The sequence below is a fragment of the Heterocephalus glaber genome, unplaced genomic scaffold (genome assembly GCF_053883595.1).
Source record: "Heterocephalus glaber isolate CG9 unplaced genomic scaffold, H.glaber_assembly_v1.0 deba00001442, whole genome shotgun sequence".
NCBI lineage: Eukaryota > Metazoa > Chordata > Mammalia > Rodentia > Bathyergidae > Heterocephalus > Heterocephalus glaber.
In genome coordinates this window covers 20,082,394-20,097,376 of record NW_028258296.1, presented here as the reverse complement: position 1 = coordinate 20,097,376, position 14,983 = coordinate 20,082,394, and the positions used below count along the sequence as shown (strand labels likewise).

General features: G+C 39.6%; 1 pseudogene; it reads right to left on the bottom strand.

The window, feature by feature from the left end:
• Positions 1 to 306: 306 nt before the first annotated feature.
• LOC110348365 (small ribosomal subunit protein uS15 pseudogene) lies at positions 307 to 794 on the bottom strand (annotated as a pseudogene).
• Positions 795 to 14,983: the final 14,189 nt, after the last annotated feature.

Genomic DNA, 14,983 nt, shown 5'->3' with positions numbered 1-14,983 from the left:
GTGGCACAGCACCTGCCTTGCAAGGTTCTGAGTTCGATCCCGGTACAAAAAAAAATTAGCAAATTGAATCCAAAACATATCAGTAGAATAACAGATGATAACAAGATTCTGGATGCCTCAGACTCAACCTTGATCCTAAAACCAGAGCAGCCCTAGAAGCATCCCTGAAATTTAACAGTATCCAGGATACATGATTTAAAAACTACTACACTAACATTGATTTTTTTTCTCTTAGATTAAACTGCAGGGAGACATAGAGACTGGATTATTTTGTTTCCTTGTAGAATTTTTTTTCTTTTAGTAAAATCATGATTTTATTTCTTGAGTATAAAGACTAATATATGCCACCAGGGCAGAGGCTGTGGATGACTCCCCATATTTCCAACTGGGGGAGGAAGACCCACTTGGTCTTATAAGAGCCAATCAGTGAATCTGGCTCTCGGTCAGGATCAGATGGAATTTGGCATCTTTTTCCATTCTGTTCTTCTCAAGATGCTTTTGAGTAGCAGCTGCTTTCTTAATTAAGTGGTAGAGATTCTCAGGGAGCTCAGGAGCAAGTCCTTTGGACTGAAGGATTCTCAAGATTTTATTACCTGTCCTAAAACGTACTTGTGCAATACCATGAGTGTCTCTCTGGATCACACTGATTTGTGAGGGAGTCAGGCCCTTCTTGGCCAGTTTGTAAATCTGCTCTTTTACGTCATCAGATGTCAGCTTCAGACAGGTAGGGACACTGCAGCCAATGGCAGAGCTAACTGGGACAGGCCCTTCTCAGGAGCTTGCATGCAACCCATGATGGCAGAGGTCTGGAAGCAAAAGGCAGAATATTTTTCTGTAGGATTTGCCTACTTTGAGATCTTATATCATAGACAAGGATGTTAAAATCATAAATGTGCATATTTCAGGAGGAATACCATATTTGTATCAGTAGGAGACCCAAGATCGAGGAAAACTATACTTCTGTGGAACATTTCTTTTCCCTTTACTTTATTTTATGTACTATTCTGAGACTTGTAACTGACTGGGCTACTCATTTTCCTTTGACTACTAGAAAAATTAGAGCCAAAGTTATGGCCCATCCTTAATAAATATATAAAACCATGTGGGTTACATTTTGTTCATTAATCTGACCTCTGACTTTATTACACGCCTATCCTTGAAACTGTACTATTTTAAAATTTCTTTTCATATCATTTATATTTTATAAGGTGCTCGAAGTCCTTTGTTGAACAAGGTGGGATTTGACAGAGAATTGATACATGATGATGCATCTTTGGTAGACCAGCAAGACCATATACTACTGACAACTCTCAGGACATTTGAGGGATAAGATGTTGAAAATTGTGTGACATTTTAAATTAATATTTTGAAAGGGAAATGGATCTATGACATTATTAAACTCCACAATTAGAATGTCAGACCTACGCACCGAATTAAATCCTGGAGCTTTCTGCTATATTTCTAAGAGGATATCCATACTTTGGGTTAGTAATAATTTAAAATTGGTCCTTCTAGAATTTAGGGAACATTTGAGCAAGGATTGAAGGGAGTAGGAATTTCAATAATGTAGTGTTTGATTGGCCTGAGTCCATGTATCTCTGCTAACTTTCCTTAAAGCTAAGAGTAACAAGATTATTATGAGATACTTATAAATTTTATATATTGTTTTCATTCATAAAAAGGATAAATAAATATATTGTATTTATCCCAGAATCGATCTGTTTTTAAAAACTAAATAACAAATAAACCCTGCGGTAGTAATTTTATGGGTTAATTTGAAAATGTTTTTGGATGACATAACAGGTAAATCATTGAACTTTGAGTAAGTAGATTGCCCTCCATACTGTGAGTGGAACTTTTGCAATCAGTTGAAGACCTGAAAGGTACAAAATGACCAGCTGCCTAAAGCAAGAGGGAAATCTCTAGGCCTCTGGCCTTAGGACTGGAATTACACTGTGGTCTCTCCTGAGTTTCTACCCTGTTGACTCATAGTGGAGAGTTAGGACTTGCCAGCCTCCATAATTACATAAGTCAAGTCTTATGTTAAATCTCTCTCTATATATATATGTGTGTGTGCGTGTGTGTGTGTGTATATATATATATAATATTTTATATATATTTACTCCACATCCTATTTGTTTTATTTCTCTAGAGTGCCCAGACTAATACAAACTCATAAACAATACTCTGGTTTCTCTTCAGACACTATAAATCTTTCACCTTTTACAAACCCATAAACAAAAACAAAGCAGTATGATCCACTTCATATTCTAGTAAATTATCAGTTCCTATTTTACGTCAACACAACTGTAAGATATAGGAAATGTATGGATCTGTTTTTTATTTTGATAGAAAAGGAAAATAACAAATATGTCCAAAATACTTTCAAGTCTCAAAAGGGAGACGGTTCAACATGTTTCAGAATAATCTCACAGAAACATTGCTTGAAATACTACTGTGAGGGTTGTGTACAAGTTTTGTTTAAACAGCTTATTGGTTGAGACTGTGCTTGGTTGGGAGCAGCTGAAACCACTAAAAAAGGTGGTTTCAACAAACTAGTTTTTTTTCCTCACAAAAATAATATCTGGAGGTAGAGAATCTGAGGCTGGTAGAAGGCACCCATTAAAGCACCACGGTCTCAGACCCTGTGTCTGAGATGATGATGGTTCCGTCTCTACTACGACCTCCACATAACAGAGAAACTGTAGAGTGAAGGACAAAATCTTCTTAACTTACTCTCTTTAAAGAGCTTCCCAAAACCCTGCCCAGCAATTCTGCTTACAAGTCTACCCTAAGTCTAAATCATTTCTTTTCATTACCTTACAAGAGAAAAGTAGTTGGGTACGTTGTCACCTTGAACAAAATTGAGAATCTGTTAGAAATGAGGAATAGATATTGAATGGCAGCTAGCAATGTCCACCACTCATAATTAAGTTGGGGACTTGATTTATTTCTAGGACTGAATTTATCTGGTATCCCTGTGCCTTCTGAGTGGAGAGGGAGGGAATTAATAAGGAGACGTTTCAGCTTTGGCCAACTACCTGGTTTCCCACCTCTGGCTACACCAGTCCTGAGAGGACTCAGGGGACAGAAAGGTCATCCTGAGCCACTGTAGACTCCGTTCTTCTGCTTTGCGTCAGGGAGCAGAAGGAGATGACCAGGTGTGGGTGTTGTGCAGTGGGCAAGTCTCACTTCCTCTGGCAGGCGGAAAAGCAAGCTTGGGGCCATGAATACATTCTAGGTGGTCCTTAAACTCCCCACATTTTTCTATCTTTATTTTACTGATAATGTATAAAGAACTTACTTCATATGCAGTATAGGCCAAACTCTTATAATATGATATATAATCGAAGAATATTTTTATAGATTGAGATGCTACCTAAGAAAGTATTTCTCAGTTTGGCCTGTGCAGGCACGTTCTTGGGAACTATATGAGTTGTTTTCCTTTAAGACTCTGTAGTGCTGAAGTTGAGGAACCTACTCCAATGGCTTTGAGCAAAAGCCTTGGAAATGGGAACAACCTGGCATTGCTGTTGTGTACTGGTAGCACTCTCTGTAATCAGCATCACCGGTGGTGATGCAGAGGGAGACCCTTGGCTTTGGTACTAAAGACCAAGGATGTCACAAAATGCTGAGAATCAACACTGCCTTAAGAGAACTGTGCACAGAACAGGCCTGGACAAGGTCTTTGTGATCTGCTGGGAGTATCCTCTGCTCCCTGAGGCTGCTGATGCTGCAGGCAGGAGCCAGGGGCACAATTCTGGGAAAGCCAGGCTAAATAGGAAGAGAACCCATAAAGATTTAAGAATGTGGACTGTTGTGCTCTGTCTTATTTTACTGCTGAGTTGCCAATACCCAGATTACTGCTTTGGTACATGTCAACGTCTTAAATATTTTCAAGAATGAGTAAGTGAATGTACTGGGACCAGACAAAAATGATTACTATGTGAATTTCCCCCACTATCTCCTGCCCCATCCCCTGGGTTTCTGCATGCTTAACTTCTCTTACTGTGATTTTACTTTCTGCTTCTTTAGTTTATTTCTGCACTGTGAGGGAATTTTTTCTGTTGATGAAAAGAAGTTATCTGGACTTGGTGATGGAAAACATGGAGAGAAGGATGGAATTTGAGAGATTAGCCAGGAAGAAGGGAAAGTAGCTTGATTGTGGGGGACTCTATTGGCATTTGAGTGCAATTCCTCCTGTTCTTTGTGAGCCCACCTCCTCCTCCATCCTCTGGTATGTCCCTTAATGAAGATTCCTAGTCTCACCCCGATTTCTTCAGGAGTTGCACCACCTCCAAATGTGTATTTGAACAGTAATCAATGAGAAGCCCCGGACTAAAGGCTAAAATCACTGAATTAATAGAAATAATGTAAAGGCATTTGGGGGAGAGAGCTGCTAGGGTTGTGGCAGGGCTGTGGGAAGCACTGTAGCCAGGTGGTGTTAATGTATCCCGAGTTCCCCAAAGCCAGTGAATTCCTTCTGGTTGAGTTTCTTGAAAGTGAGGCTATTCAGATACTAAGATACATTGACCTCTGGGTCTTCCAGGCTTACAGAGTAAAGAAATGAAGGAATAAAAGGCAGGAAGAAATGGTGATGTATTTCAATCTCTTTCACAGTGAGGAACTCCTGACATAAAGAGAAAAATAAAGGCTGTTAGATTTCTTTTTCCTGAAGAGAGAGAATAGTTTTCTACCAGATCACTGAGCCCAGAGAAAGCCTAGAGCCCAAAGAAACTTTGAGAGAGATTCAAGCCACTTGCCGCAGTCTTGAATTACAACCTGGCCTTCTTCCCAATAAAGGCTATGCCTGGGGAAAGACATATGTTCAACCTTGTAGTCAGACTTTGAAAGGGAAGCCAGACTAGCAGAATGGCTAAGGTGAAAAACCACAACAGGACATTTAAAATATACCTATTTTAAAATTCTGTCTTAAAATTCTCTGCCAGTGAATTAATACCTCCTTCAACCTCTTTTCTCCTGTGCATTAGGGTTCTGCAGAGAAACAGAACCAATAGGATGTACATAAATATAGAGACAAGGATTTATTTTAAGGAAATGGCTCACACAATTATGGGAGTTGGCAAGTCTGTAATTTCCAGGCTGGAGACCCTGGGAAGAGTCAATATTGCAATCTGGAATCTAAAGGCGTCTAGAAGAGAAGCCTTCTTCCAAATTAAAAAAAAAAAAAAAAACCTCTGTCCCTCTGTCTTTTCTCTAAAAGCTTTCAACTGATTGCATGAGGCCCACTTACGTACAGGTTAATCTATTTCACTCAAAGTCTATTTAAATGTTAATCACATGTAGAAATACAGTGACATCTAGACTGGTTTTTGACCAAATAACTGGCCCCCATAACCTTGTCAAGTTGACAAAATTCACCATTATACCCTTTACCTCTTCCAAAGGTCAATATATTAACAATAGAAATGATAAATAATAGTCTTTTGGGTACAGACTTAGTAACCCTACAAAAGTAGAGAGCCATATGGTTATTCAGTGGTGGAAAGGTTAAAGAGCAGGGGATAATAGACTATAAATTGGGAAAATAGTTGTGGTCAAATTCTGGCTCTTGCTAGAAAGATATGACATGAAGAGGAGCATGTTGTGGCTCTTAAAATGAAATGTTGGGGAATATTATTATGTTGAACAATCAAGGAGTAGACTGAAGTCATCATTATTTTGGGTTTATAAGCACCTAGCATCCTCAGATCCATTGTTTGCGGTGATTTCCTCTTACCAAAATTACTCTTCTAGCCTGCTTGCTATGAATGCAAAACTCTTATTTGGGAGTGAGGAAAATGAAGTACAGGTACAGTGAAGAAAGGATTCTATTAGTGAAGGTGGGGATGGAAGATTTCCATAATAAAGGGCAGTCATGGAAGGACTCCTGTAATCAAGTCCCATCCCTATGAGCCTGACCCACTGTGTCTTCATCAGAGTAGGCCTAGAAAAGTGGGTTAAACTTCATTGCTGACTGCCACTGCCTAGCCTCAAATCCTGTGCCTCCGAGCTAATAATACCTTTCAATATCCTTTGTCAAATAGAAGTTCTGCTTAAGCAGAATTCATCTTGTTTCTGACTAGGAATCCTGTCTTATTCAAGATAAATATATACATATCATTTATGTATTTACAAATACTCAAATATCTGTCTTTATAGATCAGCATGTAATAAAACCCCTTGAAGTTACAAGCATGAATTACTTATCTGAAAATATGTTCCTCTTGGTTTTCAATTTGTCTTTCCCCTGGAAAGAAGATCAACCTCTTAAGATACTTGGCTTCTAAAAATATAAGGAAGGCTTGAATAATGTTTGGATAAGAAAGTAAAGCACAGGACTTTATAAGTTAAATTAAGAAGTCTATTCCTCTAAGTCAAGGCTAATTCTCTTAAATTTCACAGCACCTCTCAACAACTTTCTTTAAATTACATTGGCTATAAATTTTTTCCTAACGTGGTTAAAGGCAAAAATAAAAATTTAAAATATAGCAACATGAAAAAGAGAGAGAGGCTAAGGGCTTCTGACCCACAATGGCCCATCCTTCATCAGTCTTGTGTTAGAGATGTACAGAGATCCTTGGCTAGACTTTTAGAATCAGAGTTGGGCGAGTGGGAGGACAGGCACTGAGATAGTTAAAACTTCCCCCTAAAGCCAGAGATTATTCATCGAGAAAGAGACATATTGTCTCAGACAGTCCTGAGTTCCACAAACCTAGCTATTTGCAAGGCACCAGTGGCCAGGAAGAAAGTTAAGAGGGTCCACTGTGGCTCTGCCACCTCCTTACCCACAGGACCTGGCCAAGACCATGGGGGCAAGGCAGGCCCGGAACACCCAGAAAAATGTGCCTGTGCCTGCCTTCACCTCTTCCAGTATTTGCAAGTGTGTTAGGAGTGAACACTCAGTCCCCACTGCTCATAGCCCATTGAGGAAAAGGAATTTTGACCGTGCTCTCCATCAGAAAAGCACACAATCAACTTCTTCTGCTTCTTTACACCCTCCTCCTAGAAGAAGAAGGACTTTTCTAATCATTGAGCACCTCTTTCGTTTTCCTTCCCTGCTGCCAGCCTCCAGATGTTGTGTCTGTCAGTACTCCTACACCTACATTTTTTTTTACTTCAGTTACAGGGCTTGTTCTTGTTGCAGAGACTTATGCTATATGGGTGTGCCAATGACTGGGCGGATATATCTTTTAGAAAAAGAGGGTTTGAGGAAAACTACCACGAATCTAAAGCTGTTTTGTGTCTCTTATATCTGATTTCTTAATTCATCTGAACTTTGGAAGGACATATACAATGACAGATATGAGGAGAAAAGGGCAGTATAACACTCTCACCGATGAATCAAGTTGGCTAATTTTATATTCCTTAACCCATGACGTTCAAACTAATAAAAAACAGAGCAGGTACTGTAGCATGCCAGAGCTTGTGAAGTGGAAGAGAATCTGATTTCTTTCATATAGATGATGAGAAAGGACTGTAGTATTAGCCTTCAGGTGGCCAGAAAAATTTCAGTCATGGAACTTGACTTCCTATATATCATCAAGCCTAAAACATTATTAGAAAACTACCAGTCAGCTACACTGTCTAGGGACTGTAGACAATGAAGAAAAAAACAAGTAAGGCTCTACCCATTAGCAGGTTGTTGATTTTATTATTCATCAGTTTACAAAGGTTTGGAAAGATTTCCATAGTGCATTTATGGGAAACCAGGACACCAGGCCTTTTTCTGGCCCCTTTTCTCTCAAAAGAAAGAAGAAAGGCATAGTCTAAGCCTTTTCTAGTTAAACTTGGAAACATCCAAGGAGGAATTTCCATCTATAAAGTTTAGTATGATCATTTTCATTAGAAGCTCATGTTTACTACTGAAAAAATGTGAAGAGGATGAAACTGGAGGCAGATTGCTGCCCTTGTGGGTAAAGAATAGTCAACTGCCAAAAATGGAAGCCAGCCATGGATCTGGGCACTGGGCCAAGGGGAGAAATGGAAAGCAAAATAAATCTGTCGCAATTTAATCCTTGGATTTAAGGCTGTGGGTTAGATTACCTTTTATAGCTAACACTCGGTACAGAGTTACCTGAATTACCCAGTTTTATGTACAGAAGTGGCCCTGAGATTTAGTGGCAGAGGATCTATTTAGTGGAGAGAGCAAGACCCGGAGTCAGCAAACCCGTTGTCCTCCATCAGGAAGTCTGGTCTTCATAGTGGTGAAATTACAATACCGTAAGAGGTGTTTTATGATTCCTTGTTGAAGAAGCCTTTTTTCTTTCATACTCTTAATATGGACGTTTGTACAGACATCAATTTTGTCACAAAAATGTACTTTGAGTAGAAGTGCAGCCTACAAAATAGAGGTAATCTTCATACTGTGACTGCAATTTAAGCACCAAGGAAGGGTATTTCTTCTCATTTCTCTTTTATTTCCACAGCTCCCAATCTCCAGAAGGAAGCTCATCTGAATACCCACTTTATTTGGACTTCATATGGAAATAACTCTGACCCTTTAATTATTCTACAAATAATAAAATTATGCATGGAGGGGAGGAAGAGAAAGAATAGCCCAGAAACTTCTATATGGGAGCCTTTCTTTTTAGCCAATGACCTGATTCAACTAGCTGCAAGTCCCATAATTATCATTAATTAATCAAAATATGCAAAGTTTCTATCTTACATTCTGGTGGGAAAAAATGCTGGCGGGAAAAAAAATAAAGAGAAAAATGTAACATTAGTTTCTTTACTTTCAGTGAACTGGAAATTTGAGAATGTGTGAGACTGTGAAATAAGGTGAACATATGACCTTTTATTTCCTGAACTGTTACATTACTATTAGTGCTTTTCCTCTTGGTCTTCAACTTGGGTTAAGAGCTACAAGTTCAAAGAGATGTTTGTTTTGAGTTTCTAATGAGTTCAAAGTGTAAGCTGTCTAAGTGTGCTGGCTATAAAATGCCTTGGTAGTGGCAGTGTTTTCAGCTATAACAGCAAAATTTCTTGATCTTTGTTGCTTACCAGATTTGAGGATTTGCGTTCAAATGACACTTTTAAAATTCACTGGACCAGCAATAACGCAGCAGCATTTAACCTGATACTCAGGCACAGTGTTCGCCCATCACCATGCTCTGTTCACATAGTTACACACTAATAAAAGGCCTTTTCATTCTTTTCTCTGCCTGTTCAACTGAAAACCACTATTAATGCTGTTTTCTTAGTCACACATCTCTTAACTACACATTTCCTAGCTCTTAATAACTGTTTCCAGCCAGAGCACTTAGTGGTTTAATAGTTTTTCAAATTAATATCCATAGACTGATTAAGTTGGACTGGGAAACCAAGCCCAGTGTGTATTTAATAACCAAACCACCTCATGTTTAGCTGTGGCTGTAAGTTCTCAGCTCAGTGCCTGCCCCACTGTCACTCATTAAATACTTCCTAGATGCATGAATGGAAAAAATGAATGAAACCACTAGCATCACATATTTCTAAATGGGCAACAGGATGGGACAACCCAAAAATAAAAGCACAAACATTTACCAGCTTCCATTTTGACTCCAAAAAAATTTTTTTTCTTGAAAACTTGAATACTCTAAACTATAATTTGAAGGATAGCAACTGGTGAATATACATTTCTTTTGATCTCGGCTTGTGAGATTTTACTGGTTTGATTAGAATAGATTTTATGTCTTTTTGGGAAATACTGACACATGGATTTTCCCTCTGACCCTGTAACCTTACCTTGGAGAACTGGTTTGTTCCTTCAGGGCTGAGTTGATGACTGTCATCCACAGGACCCTCATTCTGGATGTTCTGAAACATAGGCAGGCTCTTTTTTTTTTTTTAAACTTACATGGGGGATTTAAAGAAGGTAAAGTAATCCTTCTGTGAACTTTTCTTCCATTTAAACATTGTTGGAATAAAAGGAAAAATAACTGAAATATTTACAGATTTTTTTTTCTCTATTTTGTCAGGTACTCTTTCTGTAATTACTGCCTCAAAGAAGGGGTATATCAGCAAAGGGCAGAGGAAAAGGCATGCTTCTCCTGGCATTTGAGTTTTAAAAGGGCACAAGAAAATATGTGAGGGAGAATAGCTAAATAAGAACAGGGACTCCCTAGGTTGGAAGAGAAGGCAGTGGCGAGGGAAAATGAGACAGGAGAAATAGTTGCTGCTGGTTCTACAGCTCCTTGGTCTCAGCCTGGATTGGGCAGCAGCGGAAGGTGTAGGGAAGGAGCTAAATCTCACCCGGGGTCAACAGGAAACCAGTGACTTGTTTCCCAGGTGGCACCTCCAAGAGTAGGAGAACCCCAGGGAAGAAATGACCTTGCTGGGTCTTATGGATGATCTTCTGAGGTGGGTGCAGCAGCCTGAGTCCCAAGGGCCTGAGATTAGCCTAGATCACATTGGAGACCCAATCAACCCAAGGTGGGAGAAAGAGAAGACATACAGTAAGGATTTGCGTGGGATGAGGGCTGGGTGAGTGGGAACAAGACTCTGAGGACCAAATAAAGGCCTTCCACACACCTCCAGCTCCAACGCATGGATTCCAACAAACCCTGCAGTTTAGATATAGTTACAGGAAAAAGCTTGGGAGGATCCTGAAACTGACTGAGTTTTTTCCCTATCATCCTAGGAGAAAGTGGGATTACAAAGAGATTATGTTTACTTGTAGAAAAATAAAGCTATTTCTTATACACTTGAGTTTGTAGGCTGAGATTTGAACCTACTACATTTAAGAAAATAGAAACAATGGTTAACTTTGTGTGTGTGTGGTGGGGTGCTGGGGATCAAACCCAAAGCTTCTGCATATGAGGCAAAAGCTCTACTACTGACACCCTCAGCCCTAGGTAACATGTCTAGAAATCTCATCCTATACTGCACACAGCATTGTTTTAACTGCTTTATGCATACCCACTCATTTAGAAAGAAGCTTCTTGTTTATAAGTGACTTTTACAGTGTCCTTTATAAAAATTATTTAGAGATAAAATAAATCTCTAACAAAAACACTTCTATTATTCAAATCCTGCTCATTTAAAAAATCTTTATAATACATAATTTTAATCATTTGAAACAGAGAGTAGTAAAAAGACTCCTCATATATCCATCTTCCAATCTGAGTAATTATCAACTATAGACAATCATGTTTCATACTTTAAACCAAATTCTTGACATCACATTTATCTATACATTTTCAGTATATTAAAAAGGCTTAATTTAAAAAATATCTAATGTTCAAATTTCCCCAACTGTTTCAATAATTTTCCTAATTTTATTGAAGTATAACCAACAAATAAAATTGTATATATCTAAGGTGTTCAACACAAGGATTTAGTTTATGCATGTATTGTGAAATCATTATCACAATCAAGTTAATTAGTGTATCACTTCATATAGCTACCTTTTTAAAAATTTGAAGCATACAATATGGGATCAGTAACTATAGTCACGATGTTATACATTATATTGCTTGAACTTATTCACCTATATAACTAAAATTTTGCATCCTTAGACCAACATCTCTCCTTTCTCCCTCCTCCCACAGCCCCTGGCAACTACTGTTCTCCTCTCTGCTTCTGTTTGACTTTTTTAGATTTCACATAGAAGGGTAATCATACAATATTTGTCTTTCTGTGTCTGACTTGTATCATCTAGCATAATGTCCTTTAGGTTCACCCATATTGTTACAAATGGCATGATATTCTTCTTTTTATGGCTGAATAATATTCTACTGTATATGTATATCACATTTTCTTATCCATTCTTCCATAGATGAATACTGAAATTGCTTCCATGTCTTGGCTATTGTAAATAATACTGCATTAACACGCAGGTACAGAGGTTTTCTTGACATACAGATTTCATATTTTTTGGATGCATATACAAGGGTGGGATTGCTGGCTTATACCATAGTTCTGCACTTAATTTTTTGAGTATTTCCATACTGTTTTCCATAACTATTATATTCTTATGTGCTCAGCAACAGGGTAAAAGCGTTTCCTTCTGTCCACATCCTTGCCAACACTTACTACCTTTTTGATAATAGCCATCATAATAGGTATGAGAGAATATCTTATTGTGACTGATTTGTACTTCTCTGATATTGATCGCCTTTATATATACTTGTTGTTTTTTAGTACCTTTTATTTAGAAAAAATGTCTTTTGCCCATTTTTAAATTGGATTATTTGATTTTGGCTATTGGGCTTATAGGAGTACCATATAAAATTTTTAATATTAGCTCCTTATTAGATAATAGAGTTTGTAAATATTGTCTCCCATTCTATACGTTGCCCTCTCATTTTGTTGCTATATTCCCACCCATGTATTTTTGGTTGTTGCTTGTGTTTTAATGCCATATCTCAAAAAACCACTGGTGAGACCACTATCAAGGATTTTTTTCTGTTATTTTTTATAAGCATTTAATAGTTTTTGGTCTTACATTTTTAGGTCTTTATGCCATTTTGAATTGTCACATGAATTTTTTTAAACATTTATTCAAGTCAAGATCCAAACAAGGTCCACACTTTGTATTTGATAGCTACATTATTTATATCTCTTTTATTGTTGGTTTCCCCTTTTTTAATTTCATCCTTGGGTTTTATTTATTGGAAAATCCAGCTCATCTGTCCTGTAGATTTTTCTACATTCTTGGAATTGCTAATCTTCAACACATCATCTACCATGTTTTCCAGGCCACTATTAATTTCGATAGTTACTGCTAACAGCTAGCCTCATTTTAAAAATCTCTCTCCACTCTTTCAGATATATATCTCAGAGCCCTGCCTAAAAACTTAACCAGTATATTACAAAGGCTTGGTGCAGGGAGGAAGTCATCTGTATCTTCAATGACTCTAAAGCTTTCCTCTGTGAAATCTAAATCTCATGGGTTCTACTGAGCAAGCATTCCCTCCTTCCATCCCACACTATACTCTACCCAGACACTTATTTACAGATGACTCACCACTTGTCCCAAAAAATCTTCATTTAAACAAAGATAAACATTAACACACATGAGGTATTAATTTGTCTGGCTTTTGTGTCCTACTCTTGTGTTTCTAATTTCTTTTGTTTACCAGACAATGTCTGGTGCCCTGGGATTCACGCTATGCTGATCTGTTCCCCATTCCCTGTGGTAATGAGTTTATCCCTCAGAGAATGGCCTTCCATCTGATTAGATGCATTGAATGGCTGATTTATTTCCATTCAGGCCTCCATAAAGAAAACAGACTAGTGGAACCTCCCCTGGGAGAAGGTGAGCCTAGTACTAGACAGCATTTGATATACTCACAGCTGAGAACTCTTGAAAACAAAGAGGAGGGGATGGAGGTGTCATGTATTCAGTGCATGTAGTTGTGGTTCAATTATCAGACAAGCCATCTCCAAGCTGTTATTGTTATAACTTGTGCATCTGAACACTGAAAGGAACTAGTATTATTTTAGTCTGAGCTTTTTTTTCATTTGACTTTATGTGATTAGGCTTTACTTTTTCAATTTGGATTGGCACACTGCCAGTACATAATGATTACATTTCGTGTGGTGAGCTGGTAACTATACATAACATATTTTAATTCTTTTTACATCCTATTCCCCTTTTCTCCCTCCCCTTTCTTTCCTCTCTCCCTACATCTCTTGGACAGCTTTGGCATTTTGATGATAGTAACATTGACTGGTCGGCACACCACGGCTCCCAGCCAGAAGGAGGATTCCGAGTAGGCCTGGTGCGTCTCCCAGGTTAGAGGACGCTTCTGGGTGGGCGTGCTGCAGCTCCCAGCACAGAGGAGGCATCCGGGTCAGTGTGCCACAGCTAGCAGCAGAGAGGACACTTCCGGGTCGGCATGCCACAGCTCCCAGCCCAGAGGAGACTTCTGGGTAGGCTTTCCATGGCTCCCAGCTCAGAGAAGACTTCCAGATTGGTGTGCCATGGATCCTAGCCCAGAGGATTCTGGGTAGGCGTGCCACCGCTCCCAGCTTAGAGGACACTTCCCGGTGGGCGTGCCACAGCTACCCGCCCAGAGAACACTTCCGGGTTGGCGTGCCATGGCTTGAGCCCAGAGAAGACTTCCAGGTGGGTGTGCTGCAGCTCCCAGCACAGAGGAGGCCTCCAGGTAGGCATGCCACAGCTGCCAGCCCAGATGACATTTCTGAGTAGGAGTGCCATGGCTCCCAACCCAGAGGAGACTTCCCGGTTAGTGTGCCATGGCTCCCAACCCAGAATAGACTTCCAGGTCGGCGTGCCAAAGCTCGAAGCCAGGAGGAGGATTCCGGGTAGGTGTGCTGCAGCTCCCAGGACAGAGGAGGCTTCTGGGTCAGCGTGCGATGGCTCTCAGCCCAGAGGAGGCCTCTGGGTCTGCATGCCACAGCTTGTCCAGAACAGGGAAAGGGGATGTTACTAGAACCTCTGCAGTAAGTCCTAGTCTCCTGCAAGCCATGGCCGCACAAGGCAAATTGCAGGAAACATAGAAAAATGAGACTGAGAAGAAGCTGAGCGTTGGGTCTGATCAGTGCTGCTTTGGGAGGCAAAGACGAAAGACCCCAGCTTACCGCACCTTTTATTCAGTACATCGGGAGAAACAAATGTAACATGAATTGCAGAGAGTTCAGTACATCCGTGTAAAGAAGATGTAACAATCCAAGAAAAATGAGGAACTGAGTAGATGTTTGTTCCTCCCAGGATGTCTTTTTTTTGTTTTTGTTTTGGTACTGGGGATTGAACTCGGGACCTTGTGCTTGTGAGGCAGGTGGTGGAACCACTGAGCTAAAGCTCCAGCCCTCCTCCAGGATGTCTTGAGCTGGTGTAATCTTGTCCTGGAGAATCACAGCATCACTGGAACATTGAGGTCTCAGTTGTGACCGGAAGCCAAAATGGAATTATGTCTCGGAATTCCATAGCTGGGTTGTAGGCAGGAGAATTAGGCTAACAAAATGATTTTACCCTAAAATTATGTAGCATTGCTCCCGAGAACAGTGACCAGTCCAGAGGACACTTCCGGGT